The following is a 12,390-nucleotide window of genomic DNA, read 5'->3' as shown; positions in this document are numbered from 1 at the left end:
CTCTCTCTCCCTCTCTCCTGTTTTTGCTCCAACAGTTTCTCTGCTCAAAGTCCTTCAGCTTGTTCACTTCTTTTTTTCATTAAGACATTCTGGAGAAACTGTCCAGTTTTTTGGATTACTCAAAATGACCCAAGATGTCTTGAAACCTGTCCACAATCACAATAAACTTTTAGAAATGGCTCAAAAATGAAACAAAATGACAGAAAATGGTCAAAAATTACTTAATAATTGTAAAAAAAAATAATTGAAACTTGTACAAAAATGCTTAAAATCTCCCAAAATAAAGTAAAATCTGTCCACAATCACATTGAACTTATAAAAAATTGGCTCAAAATGTCACCAAAAAAGTCCAAAAGTACTCAAAAAATACTTGAAACTTGTACAAGATTACTCAGACTTGCCCAAAATGTCTGACAAGTTGTAAAAACAAAATAAAACCTGTCTACAATCACATTAAACCTTCAGAAATTGCCCAAGAAATTTCCAAAATGACACAAAATGATCAAAAATGACTCAATAATTGTGAAAAAAATTAATCAAAACTTGCATAAAATTACTCAAAATAGCCTAAAATGTCTTGAAACTTGTTTCAAAAATAAAGTAAACCTTTCCAGAATCACACTAAACTTTAAAAAATGGAGCAGAAGTGTACAAAATGACACATAAAATGGCAGAAATTACTCCAAAATTCTCTCTCTGTGTCTAATTTGGAGTAGACAGTGTTGTTATTACTGATAGAAATGCTAATAATACTCCCGCTATAATAAACTAGACAGGGCCGGCCTGGCATAAACACTCTATGCCGTTGTTTATAGCCACATCCACTAGAGGGGGCCACACCACAATAAGTGTGTGATTCGCATTTTGTCCCTGTCTAGGACACATTTTTTAAAAAAATAAATATTTGCTGTTAATCATGTGCATGTGTGTTTTAACCCAATTACAAGCTGTGCACGTGATTTGGTAATTGCTCTGTGCATGTTTTGGGGCCACAAAAAAAAAATCTTGCTTAGGGCCACCAAAGTCCTAGGGCCGGCCCTGAAACTAGATGATCCTTAACTTTAAGCCAGCCACCTGCGCACATGGATGCACCAGAATCTGTCACCTGCAGCTTTGAATGTTAAAACATCTTTAATAGAAGTTTTTTTTTTAAATCACATTTTATCAGTTCAGACGTTTACCTTTTCAAATAAAAAAAAAAGTGGTGAAACAGTTCAAGAAGAGGAAGTTGGTGTCATGAAATCCAAACTCCCACATCTGTACACCAACTACACAGTCCGTCCAGTCCAAACTGTGTCAGACTCCTAAAATACCAGGCCATCCCTCAGCATCCGCTCACATTCTGCAGGTTGAATGCCTCCGAGTTATTCTGGTCGTTCTGACCTACAATCCTCTGCAGCAGAAGATTCACGACGGTGTCTCAGTGAATAACAAACCTCACAGGTGAATTTACTCTGCAGACTAAAAGTGCAGCATCATAGTGAAGTCCTGAATGTGCAACACTGCATGGAACTGCTTTGTAGCTGCAGAACGTACAGCAGGACAAAGAAAACGTGATATTTTAAACACAGGATGATCACAAACTTTTCTTTAGAGCCATTTCTCCGTCTCAGTTTCTGTACTGATGCTTTTTAACAGCACAGCCTCACCGAATTCAACCAAAATAAACAGAAAATGTTCACATTTGGTTTGTAGCAACTCAGAGATTTATTATTACTGTCACTAAAATGTGTAAAAACAGAATAAAAATGCATCTGTTTCTATGTATAAATAAATAATCCGGTTGTTTATATAAGTTGTATGATTCAGGTTCAGCTTAAAGATTTTGCTCAGACTCTTAAAGAGCAGCAGGAATGAAACATACGTTGGAGAACCCACGAAACAAGTTTGACAAATTACTCAGAAAGGGAATTTTTTAAAAATGGTCCAAGAAAGGAGTCAAAATAGCCCAAAATGTCACGAAACTTGTCCAGAATAAAGTAAAAGCTGTCAACAATCACATCAAACTTTTAGCAATCGATGAAAAATATCTAAATTTACTCCAAAAATGTCAACAAAAAAAAATCACAAAAAAATGTCAAAACATTCGTGGAAACTTGTACAAAATTACACAAAATGGCCCAAAATGTCTTGAAACTTGTTAAAAAATAAAGTAAAACCTGTCCACAATCACATTAATTTATTTAAATGGCTCAAAAAATTCAAAAATTACTCAAAAAAATTAATCAAAACTTGTACAGAATTACTACAGCCCAAAATGTGTGGAAATTTGTCCACAATCACATTAAACTTTTTTAAAAAATGGATAAAAAAATGAATGAAAAGTATTCAAAAATTGATTTAAACTTTCACAAAATTACTCACAGAGTATCCAAAATCAGTTCAATATCTTGAAATTACTTGAAACTTAGGGTGTTCAGATGTAATTCATGTTCTTTATCTGGTGAGTTTTCTTCCAAAATGACTTAAAACATGTCCAGAACAAGAGAAAAGCGCTTCATAATTACAATCAACTTTTCAAAATAGCTAAAAAAAAAAAGTCCAAAATGACCTAAAAGTTGTCCATAATTACTCAAAACACAAAACTGAGTGAGAAGCTGCAGCTAAAGTGTGAATGGACAGTTTTCTTACCTTCACTCCAAACTTTCAAAGTTTCTCTCCTGATAGAGTCTAATCCAGGACAGCAGCTCCACCTGCAGGCCAGGAGGAGTTACTGCAGAAGATAAACATAATTATAAACTATGTGTTGAAGGCTTTAAAAGTTAAAAAAAAAAAGAGCAGAAACTCACACTGACATTAAACCAAAACTGTTGGTGAGCTGTTTAGTGAATTTTTACAGCCACTTCTATGTCAATATACACTGAAAACCCCAAAAATGTCAAAAATTACTCACAAAATTATCAAAAATGAATTGAAACTTGTACAAAATTACTCAGAATAGACCAAAATGTCTTGAAATTTGTCAAAAATAAAGTAAAATCAGTCCACAATCACATTAAACTTCAAAAAAAGTGGCTCAAAATGGCACAAAAAAATCCAGAATTACTCATTTAGTGGAATAAAAGAAGAAGAAGAATGTGCTTTATTGTCATTAGATAGTGTACAACGAAATTACTATCACATACTGATGGGGGAAGAGACAAAGAAAAATGAACTTTTCAAGTCAATTTAATCAACTTAGTACAACTTCAATTAGTTTTAACCAATTAATGTAGACTTTTCTGTTTAAATTACATGTGATATTAAATAAATCCAACATTACAAGAATGGAGACGTGAAGGACAAACATTCTCACAAAAAACACGAGTTAAACAACAGGGAGATGTTTATTTATAATCTAGAAATTACTCAAAAATGTCCAAAATGACACAGAAAATGTCAAAAAAATACTCTAAAATTGTGAAAGAATGAATTGAAACTTGTACAAAATTGTTCAAAATGGCCCAAAATGTCTTGAAACTCATTAAAAATGAAATAAAACTTGTCCACAATCACATTAAGCTTTTAGAAATGGCGCAAAAATTCTCAAAAATTATGCAAAAACTAATTTAAACTTGCATAAAAATTACTCAAAATGCCTTGAAACTTGTCCACAATCAAAATAAACTTTTAGAAATTGCTCAAAAATGTCCAGAGACACATAAAATGGCAAACATTGCATAAAAACTGTCAAAAATGAATCAACATTTGTAGAGAATTACTCAAAATAGTATAAAATATCTTGAAATTTGTTGATAAGCGAGGTAAAATCTGTACACAGTCACATTAAACTGCAAAAAATGGCTTATAATGGCACAAAAAATACTCAAAATTGTCAAAAACTAGTTGAAATTTGAACAAAATTACTCAAAATAGCCCGAAATGTCTTGAAACTTGTCCAAAATCAAGTAAAACCTTTCCACAGTCACTTTAAATTTGAAAAAAATGCCCCAAATGGCACAAACAAATTAAAAATTACTTGTTTAGTGGGATAGAGATGAGGAAAAATAAACTTTTCAAGCTAATTTCATCAACTTAGTAAAATTTTAATTAGTTTTAAACCAATTTATGTAGGGTTTTCAGTGTAAATTACGTAGGATATTTAATAAATCAAACATTATGAGACTGGAGAGGCTTGTGGAGGACAAACACTCGCAAAAAACACGAGTTAAACATCCGGAAGGTGTTTATTTACAGTTTTAACACAAACAACAGCCTCCAAAGAAGAAAAATAACAAAAACTTACCATTCAAACAGATGAGTCATCCATTTCTCTCCCAGGACGTTGCATTTCAATAACAGGAAGTGAACTCACCTTTTCTCATTCAAACTGACCAATCAGGAGGCATCTACTAGACCCACCCACTCATTCAGCCAATAAGAGAGCTCTTTTTTAGGGGCCTATCTCCTTATTAAACTCCAAATAAGATGGCTGCCACAGGGAACAAACTCCAACAGGTGATTTCTTTTTCATGTCTTTTGAACTGTCTGCTTGTTTTAATCGATAGTTAATCAATAGTACAACTCTGTCTGCAGCCAGTGGGACTGCAAAATTTAACAGACATGTTTTTGTGAGTGATTTATGTCCAGCTTTCTACACAAAAAGTCTGCATGTAGAGGGGTAAGGAGGTAGAACCATCATATGAAGAGTAGATAGGCCACGCCCCTCTGAGCTGCGTGCCTATGGAGACGCTAAGCTAGTGGGGGCAAAGTTTCATTGTTTTCCATTGATGTCAGTGGCATGAAAACTAAAACAAGAAGAAGCCGTCTCACAGTGCTGCATACAGTTACACACTACGTCGGACGATCAAGACAAGGAAACTTGGAATAACTTTCCACAGGTAAGAATAGTTTTTGGCTCTTTTTTCATTATTAAATTTTATTGAGGGTCTATGAGAGCTAGCAAGTTAGCCATTAGCAAAACACTAACACGAGCTAACAGCTGGACAACCAAATACCAGATGATTAATAGTAGCTGTAGTATAGCTGTACAAGCAGTAGTAGTAGTACGAAAAGTACAAGCAGCAGTAGTAGTATAAGTAGCTGTTAGAGTCGTAGACGTAGTATCAGCATGTGTAATAGTAGTACAAGTTGTAGTAGCAGAGACAGTATCAGCAGCAGTAGTTGGTGTATTACCACTACTACTAGTAATAATAATAATAATACATCAAATTTATATAGTGCTTTTTTAGGACACTCACAGACATTTTACAAGACAGACAGATAAGCAGACAGATAGTAGTCACATTACTATTAATACCACCAATACTACCAATAGTAGTTATAAAGCCTAACTCATATATATCCAGATTAGCATCTATGTTCTTCCTCCAAACCCATTTTATGATTGGGATTTCAGGCAATTCTTTAGGACTGCTCTCAAATCATTGAAATGTTACCAAACAATGCTATACTGATCAAATTGAATAGCTTTGGTCTACAGTATATTGACTAATTCACTTCTTTGTACTTAATTTATTAGCATGATTTCTTTTTAAATATGTTGTTGTGTGCATACTCATTTACTTCTCTTTCTACTTTTTTTTTACTCCATGTAGTTTCCCAAAGACGATGGGTTGAGGAAGAAGTGGGAAGCAGCTCTGAGGAGAGAGGTTTGCTGTAGCTATATAACAGCCTAGAGAGAGAGAGAGAGAGAGATAAATAAATAATAATTAATATTAATAATAATTCTGTTGTTTATTGTAATTGTGTTGTTTATTGTAAATGTAAATAAACTCTATCCTGTTCTAATCTAGTTCCCTGTTATATGTATACAACAGCCTAGAGAGATGTATATAAATAAATAATAATAAATTAATATTAATAAATAGATTACATTTGCAATTAAATCTTTTGATCTCAAAACATTTTCGACATATCTAAGTATTTATATTTATATATGTAATGGCTGAACTGAAGAGATTCCCTGGCCTCTGGACCTAAATAATAAGATTACCAAAATTGCAGGCTACATTTTTAGGAAGCCTTTTCAGTGTTTTGTGTTTTTCTTTTTCAGATCAAATATTCTCTAACAATAGCACGTGTTTTGACATTGACAATAAAGTAAACCACATGAAAATCGGTTGAGAAATGAGAAAATTATGGTTTATTTTCAATGTACATGCATTGCTTTGAATGGGAACTTTGCCCCCTCCAAGATGGCCGCCACAGAGGCACATCGCTTAGCCCATAGATATCTATAGCTTAGCCAGGCGTGAACTAACCGTGACGTCACCCGTTGGTTTCAACGCCGAGAAAATGAAGCCAGGATTTTGCTACTTCCTGGTCGCCGTTTTGGATTTTTTGGAGCCAGTGACGTAAAAAGCGTCATCAAACAGACTGGACCGGAGAGCAACTAGGGGCCGGATTGGCTGAGGACTCTCTTATCCCGCCCACATTTTACCACAGAGGCTTCTGTTGCTGTCTATCAAGTATAGCCACGCCCCCTGGCTCCGCCAACTTTAACGATTTATTTAAAATTCAGTATTGATTTATTTTAAGATCGGCCACCTGATCTCTCATTTTGACCATGAAAACTAACGGGAAAAATCCTGAGCTGTAGAACATCAGTCTATCAAGTTTTATTTATTCCAAAAATGAATTGGGGTCGATGGAGAAAAAGCTTTTTGGAGCCAACCCTAGTGGACGGCGTGATATTGCAAGTATTTTGACACTTCCGGGTGGGCTTCATTTTTGGAGCCAGATGCTACGTCCATCTTTATGTACAGTCTATGGGCTTAGCCAGCTGCTACAGCGCGCTGGCGTATCTACTCTTCATATCTATGGGTAGAACTTCCTAAAGGTTCACCAAAATCAACAAATTAGACAGTTTGACTTGCAGTTAGGCGTTTAATTTAGTAGGGAGGACACGTTTAGTTTACCGTAGCAGGAAAACTGACTGTTTTTGGTGTAAGTTCGAACACAAAATTGCTAAAATAAAGCTGCTTGAATTGAATATTTTGTTGTTAAATGTGCTGCTAATGTTGATGAAACCTGAGCTGGTGATTTCTTCTGCTTCTGTTATTAGCGTTGTTTCCTGTAACCCTCGTGTCGTCCTGCGGGTCAAATTTGACCCATTTTAAAGTTTGAAAATGTGGACAAAAGTATATATTTTCACAGCGAAACTTTTGATGTCCACATTTTCAACATTTTTGGGAAATTTTTGGGTGGAAATAACAAATGCTAAAAATGTTTCTTAAAAAATATTCACAAACAAATCAACCAAAATCCAGCTAATTTCACTGCATTTTGGTTGATTTTTATGTAAATGTTCTTAAGAAAATATTAGAAGTTTTACTGATATATATGTAATCACTTTAGATATTTTTTAGGATTTTTTGGGAATATTTTTACTCATTTTTTGAAAATATTTACAAGAATTTTCATGCTAAATTTGGGGGATTTTTTTATTGAACTTTTAAAGAATTACTTTAATTTTCTTCCTGAAGGTTTTACAAATTTACAGAAAGTCGGGGAATTTTTTGCTGCTTTTTTTTCAGACAAGGAAACACTTTTTTTTTTTGGAAATGAAGACAACAGGAGGGTTTACTGAGAGGTATTTAATTAAAAATGCAGCTGCTACACCACATTTCACCACATGGTGTCGCTCTGTTTTAACTAATCCCTCCTTTTTTTCATGCTGAACTGAACTGGGCAGCAGCCCATTATTATTTTCCCTTTTTTTAAAACATCAAACTACAAACCTCATCAGTTTGTCAGCTGATCCATCACACTAAACATTTTTTTCTAATTCTGTCTCTCCTGCAGATCAGCTCGACTCATCTCGTTCTGACGGATTTCAAGATTCTGTAAGTGGCTGCAACATCTTAAAGTGTAAATTATCTCTGATTTATGAGTCCAGAAGGGGAGATATGTCCGTTAATGGAGCCTCGACCTCTGCCTGTCCATTGCGTCCTTCACTGTTACTGCATCTTTGACTTTGCTTTCCATCCGTGTCCTTGCCGTTATTGCTTTCCTCTGCTGAGTGAACGTTAAGCGGTGTTTTCCCATGATCAGAATGTCTGCAGGGAGGCCACGCCAGCATAGCTTTTATTTTATTCCTCACTGGTTTTTTGGCAACTCCACCGGCAGCTGCATGTAAAGTCAGAGCTCCAACCCAACAGGATTCAGATTCCTGCACTGAGGTGGAAGCAGCCCAATCATCCCAGAACTGGAGGACATTTCACGTTCAAATAATCCACGTACAAAATACTAAAACATGCGGTAGTGGTGTAAATGTTCTTGTCCTGAGACCAAATCTTAAACATTTGAACATTTGCTCCAAGAAAAGAGAACCTCTTAGAAAATGCAAATTAAACACGATACTGTCCAGGTTGCATTTCTGAAAGACTAAAAACATCATTTTAAGGAAATGATTTTCATTCATTTTCGTGATGTTCTGGCATTTCTACACGTTCTTTTCATTGTCTGTGCAATGAGCTGGGCAATGCATTCTGGGATAATTGAGAGACTTAGCATCATTAGCTTGCATAATATAATGTATATTCTTGCCTTTATGTGATTTTATTGGTAATTTTTATTATTTTATTGAATTCATCGTTCATTTTATTCTCTTTAACCCTTTCTTTTGTTCTTTTTTGTGTATATATTTTATTAATTTACAATTGTGATTATTATTGTTACTCCACCGAGGAGGCGGAGCCTCGGCAGAGTTATGCGATGATCGGCATTGGTTTGTCTGTCTGTTAACAAGATTACTCAAAAACGGACTAACAGATTTGGATGAATTTTTCAGGGAAGCTCAGAAATGACACAAGGACCAAGTGATTAGATTTTGGCAGTGATGCAGCTTATAGTCTGGATCCATGGATTTGTTAACGATTTCTGTATCACTGTGAGATAGCGGCAAGGTGTCACTGTAACCTTGACAAGTGAACACTACATCAGGTGCCTGCTGACGAAAAACTAGACAGAAAGTGACAGAAGCGAGACACAAAATGACAGAAAATGACCGAAACAAGACAGAAAACAACAAAAAAAGTCAGAAAATGACAAAAACAAGGCAAAACGACAGAAATGAGACACAAACTGACAGAAAACGACAAAAGCGTCATCAACAGGGTTGCTGTGGGACACATATTCCATGCATAATAATTATTATTTAAAATATTATGTGGATTAAAAAAAATATTTCCACAATTACAAGAGACATCAATGAAAAAAATAATCCCAACAAAAGGAGGTGTAAATTTCATTTTAACTGTTTTATTAGAGATTCAGTTTGGTCATCAGAGTGGTGGGACAAGAGAAAAATGTCATTTTAGGAAGAACTCTAGACCTATTTGGTATTTTAAAAATATTTTCAAACATTCTTTTCTCCTAGTTTTGTTAGATTTGGTCTCAGGACAAGAACTTTTACACAACAACTGGATCATTTGAAATTAGATGGGTGGGATGTAGAATGTCCTCCAATTCTGGAATCCCCTTTTAAATGAACTGTTTTTGATCCAGTCAGCTTCTTGCCTTATCTTCAGAAATGCAGCTTTAGGGAATGTTCGAAGCTCCATGTGAGTTGTATTAAAAGAGATGTTGGAATGGTGTTTCCAGACGAACAGGAATGTTCTCTGGGCGTTCTGCATTGGTTGGCATGTCCGTGGGATATTTTGGACGATCAGTAAATCAGACGGATGGACGGAGGGGCAGCAGGAGACCATCTCACCGCCGTGCTACATTCTCTCTCTGTGCAGTACAGTAGCTGTGATTTGTAGACGGGTTTGTTATCCGGTAGTGACAGTGCGGTGTTAGCAGACGAGCCTGTTCAGCTCCTCACACGTCACTCCGGCTGGGTTTGGCGGGAAGTGAGCCAAGCGTTTTCCACCTGCGGTTCTCATGGTGGTTCTCTGCACGGTTATATAGCTCGTTCCCATGAAGCTGCAGTGAGAAAACACTCGCTGTCACACACGCGTGAAGCTTTGGAGTTTTTTTGTCGACACATGTGCGACAGCAAGGTGTGTTTCCTCCTGCAGCCAATCAGGCGACACCTCACCTCAGCCAGAAGTAGTCCAGCTACGACATGCTGGTCTGCAGAATGATCTGGAGCTGTGAGGAAGGAAGGAAACTAGGAAAAGAAAGAGAAGGTGTTAAGTTGAACCTCATGTATGAAGTATTTAGGCTCTTTAAGTACTTCACACTGGCAGAAACTACTCCATTAAATCCTTTATTAGCTTCAGGAGCTCACATGTTGTGTATTTGTTGAAATGTTCCTGTGGTCTGGTGTGTTCTGGACGAACAAAAACTTCTTTAATTAGTCACATAACTCAACATAAGACTGCAAAATGCACCCAAAATATGGTTTATACTGTTGGTCAACTTTAAGTAAACACAGTGCTGTCACAAACTTAAAGCAGTCTAAGCTAAGCTAACCACTAAATCTTTACTAGTTGATGGCAAAACTAAATGCATGCTGGAGGCAACCTTAGCTAAGAAAACTTAAGCTAACCTCTTAATCTTGCCAAGATACTGGTAAAGCAAATCACAAACATTAAGCAGCTGTAGCTAGCAAAGTTAAATGTAACCGTTTAATCGAGCCTAAATAATAGGGGCGGCATGGCTCAGTGGGTAGAGTGGCTGTCTTGTAACTAGAAGGTTGCTGGTTTGATCCTTGGCCTGTCAAGCTCATGTTGAGGTGTCCCTGAGCAAGACACCTAACTCCTAATTGCTCCTGATGGGTCATGGTTAGTGCCTTGCATGGCAGCTTCTGCCATCAGTGTGTGAATGTGATGTAAAGTGCTATATAAATACAACCATTTAATAGTCAAGCTAACCATAAATTTAAAGCAACCTAAGCTATGCAGGCTAAAGCTCAATCTTATATATGCAATAGCAAAGCCTTAGCTAATAAAGCTACAGAAAAGCACTTAATCCAACCATGAAGCTAACCACATTTTGGTGTTTTTAACAACATACAACAGGTCTTTCAAGCAAACCAGCAGGATTTGGGCCTTAGAGAGTTAATCACTTAATCTTGCCATGATACTGGTAAAGCTAACCACAAACGTTAAGCAACTGAAGCTAGCAAAGCTAAAGCTAATCGCCTAATCCTGTTGAGATATTAATGAAGAAACCCAAGCTAACAAAGCTGAAGTTACCCACTTAATCCAGCCTAGATGATAATCAAGCTAACCACAAACTTAAACTAGTCTAGCAGGCTAAAGCTAACCACTAAATCTTTACTATTTGATAGCAAAGCTAACTGCATATGTGAAGCAACCTTAGCTAAGAAAACTTAAGCTAACCTCTTTATCCTGCCGAGATACTGGTAAAGCTAACCACAGAAGTTAAGCAAAGGAAGCTAACAAAGTTAAAGGTAACTGCTTAATCTAGCCTAGATAATAGTCAATCTAGCCACAAACCTAAAGCAGCCTAAAAAACCTAAAAAAATCAAGGAAGGAGTCATGAAGTTCCTGCTGTTTCTCTTCTCTCATCCTTCAACCCTTGAATAATCCCCATGTTGTGTAAACGCTACACAATGTGACCAAAGCATGTGGACACATCTGTCTGCTTTCATTTGTGTCAAGGAGGTGAGAGAAAGTGAATTAACCCCTTTAGAAATGTGGTATTCATGCATAAATATGTCTTAAAATGTGGCCAAAAGCACAGAAACCATGCTGCTGTTGTGTAATTCTTTCACATGCATGAATCTGCGCAGTAATTACATCAGCTAAAGATAATTAGAGTCAGGAGTTTGTGAAACTGGAAGATTAGAGGTGTGTGATGTTCACAAGAAACTGATAGGAAGCTTAAATAAAAAAGACTTAACATGAAGCATTAAGCTGGAAGGGATTAGAAAGGTTTCAGTCCACAGTTTGATGTATTTTCTTCTATAAATTGAGACAGTTTAGTCTTAGCTGCTTTCAGTAAGAAGTTGGCGTCACCCTGAGGTATAAAAAGAAGCTGAGGTCACAGATAAAGGCTAAAATGATTCAAGTCTACCAAATACAGGCGAAAAAAACACAAAAAATCTGAAATAAATCTACACTAGATGATCTAAATGCTCCACAGAGCTCTGAATGATTCTACCTGTGGCTTTATCAGCCTAAATAATCCTAAATTAACATAAAAACAACAAAGATTTATCGCATATTAAATCACTGTAGCCTGGTTATTTTCTGCTAAAACAAACAATCTAGGAGCAGAGCAGCTCCACACATTCATTTCTGAAAATACAACCCTTTTGTGGTGATTTAGCGTCTTTTGGTGGTGATTTGGGGTCTTTTTTGGAGGCGATTTTGTGTCTTTTTGTTTGTTTGTTTTTTACATCTTTTTTTGCTGATTTTGTTTCCTTTTCATATTTTTGGTGTTTTTTGAATCTTTTTTTGGTGATCTTATTCTCTTTTTTTATTTGAAATTTACATCTGTTTAGTGATTGTGCATCTTTTTCTGCCTTAGATT

This window comes from Acanthochromis polyacanthus, chromosome 12, assembly GCF_021347895.1.
Source record: "Acanthochromis polyacanthus isolate Apoly-LR-REF ecotype Palm Island chromosome 12, KAUST_Apoly_ChrSc, whole genome shotgun sequence".
NCBI lineage: Eukaryota > Metazoa > Chordata > Actinopteri > Pomacentridae > Acanthochromis > Acanthochromis polyacanthus.
This window is presented reverse-complemented; position numbering follows the sequence as displayed.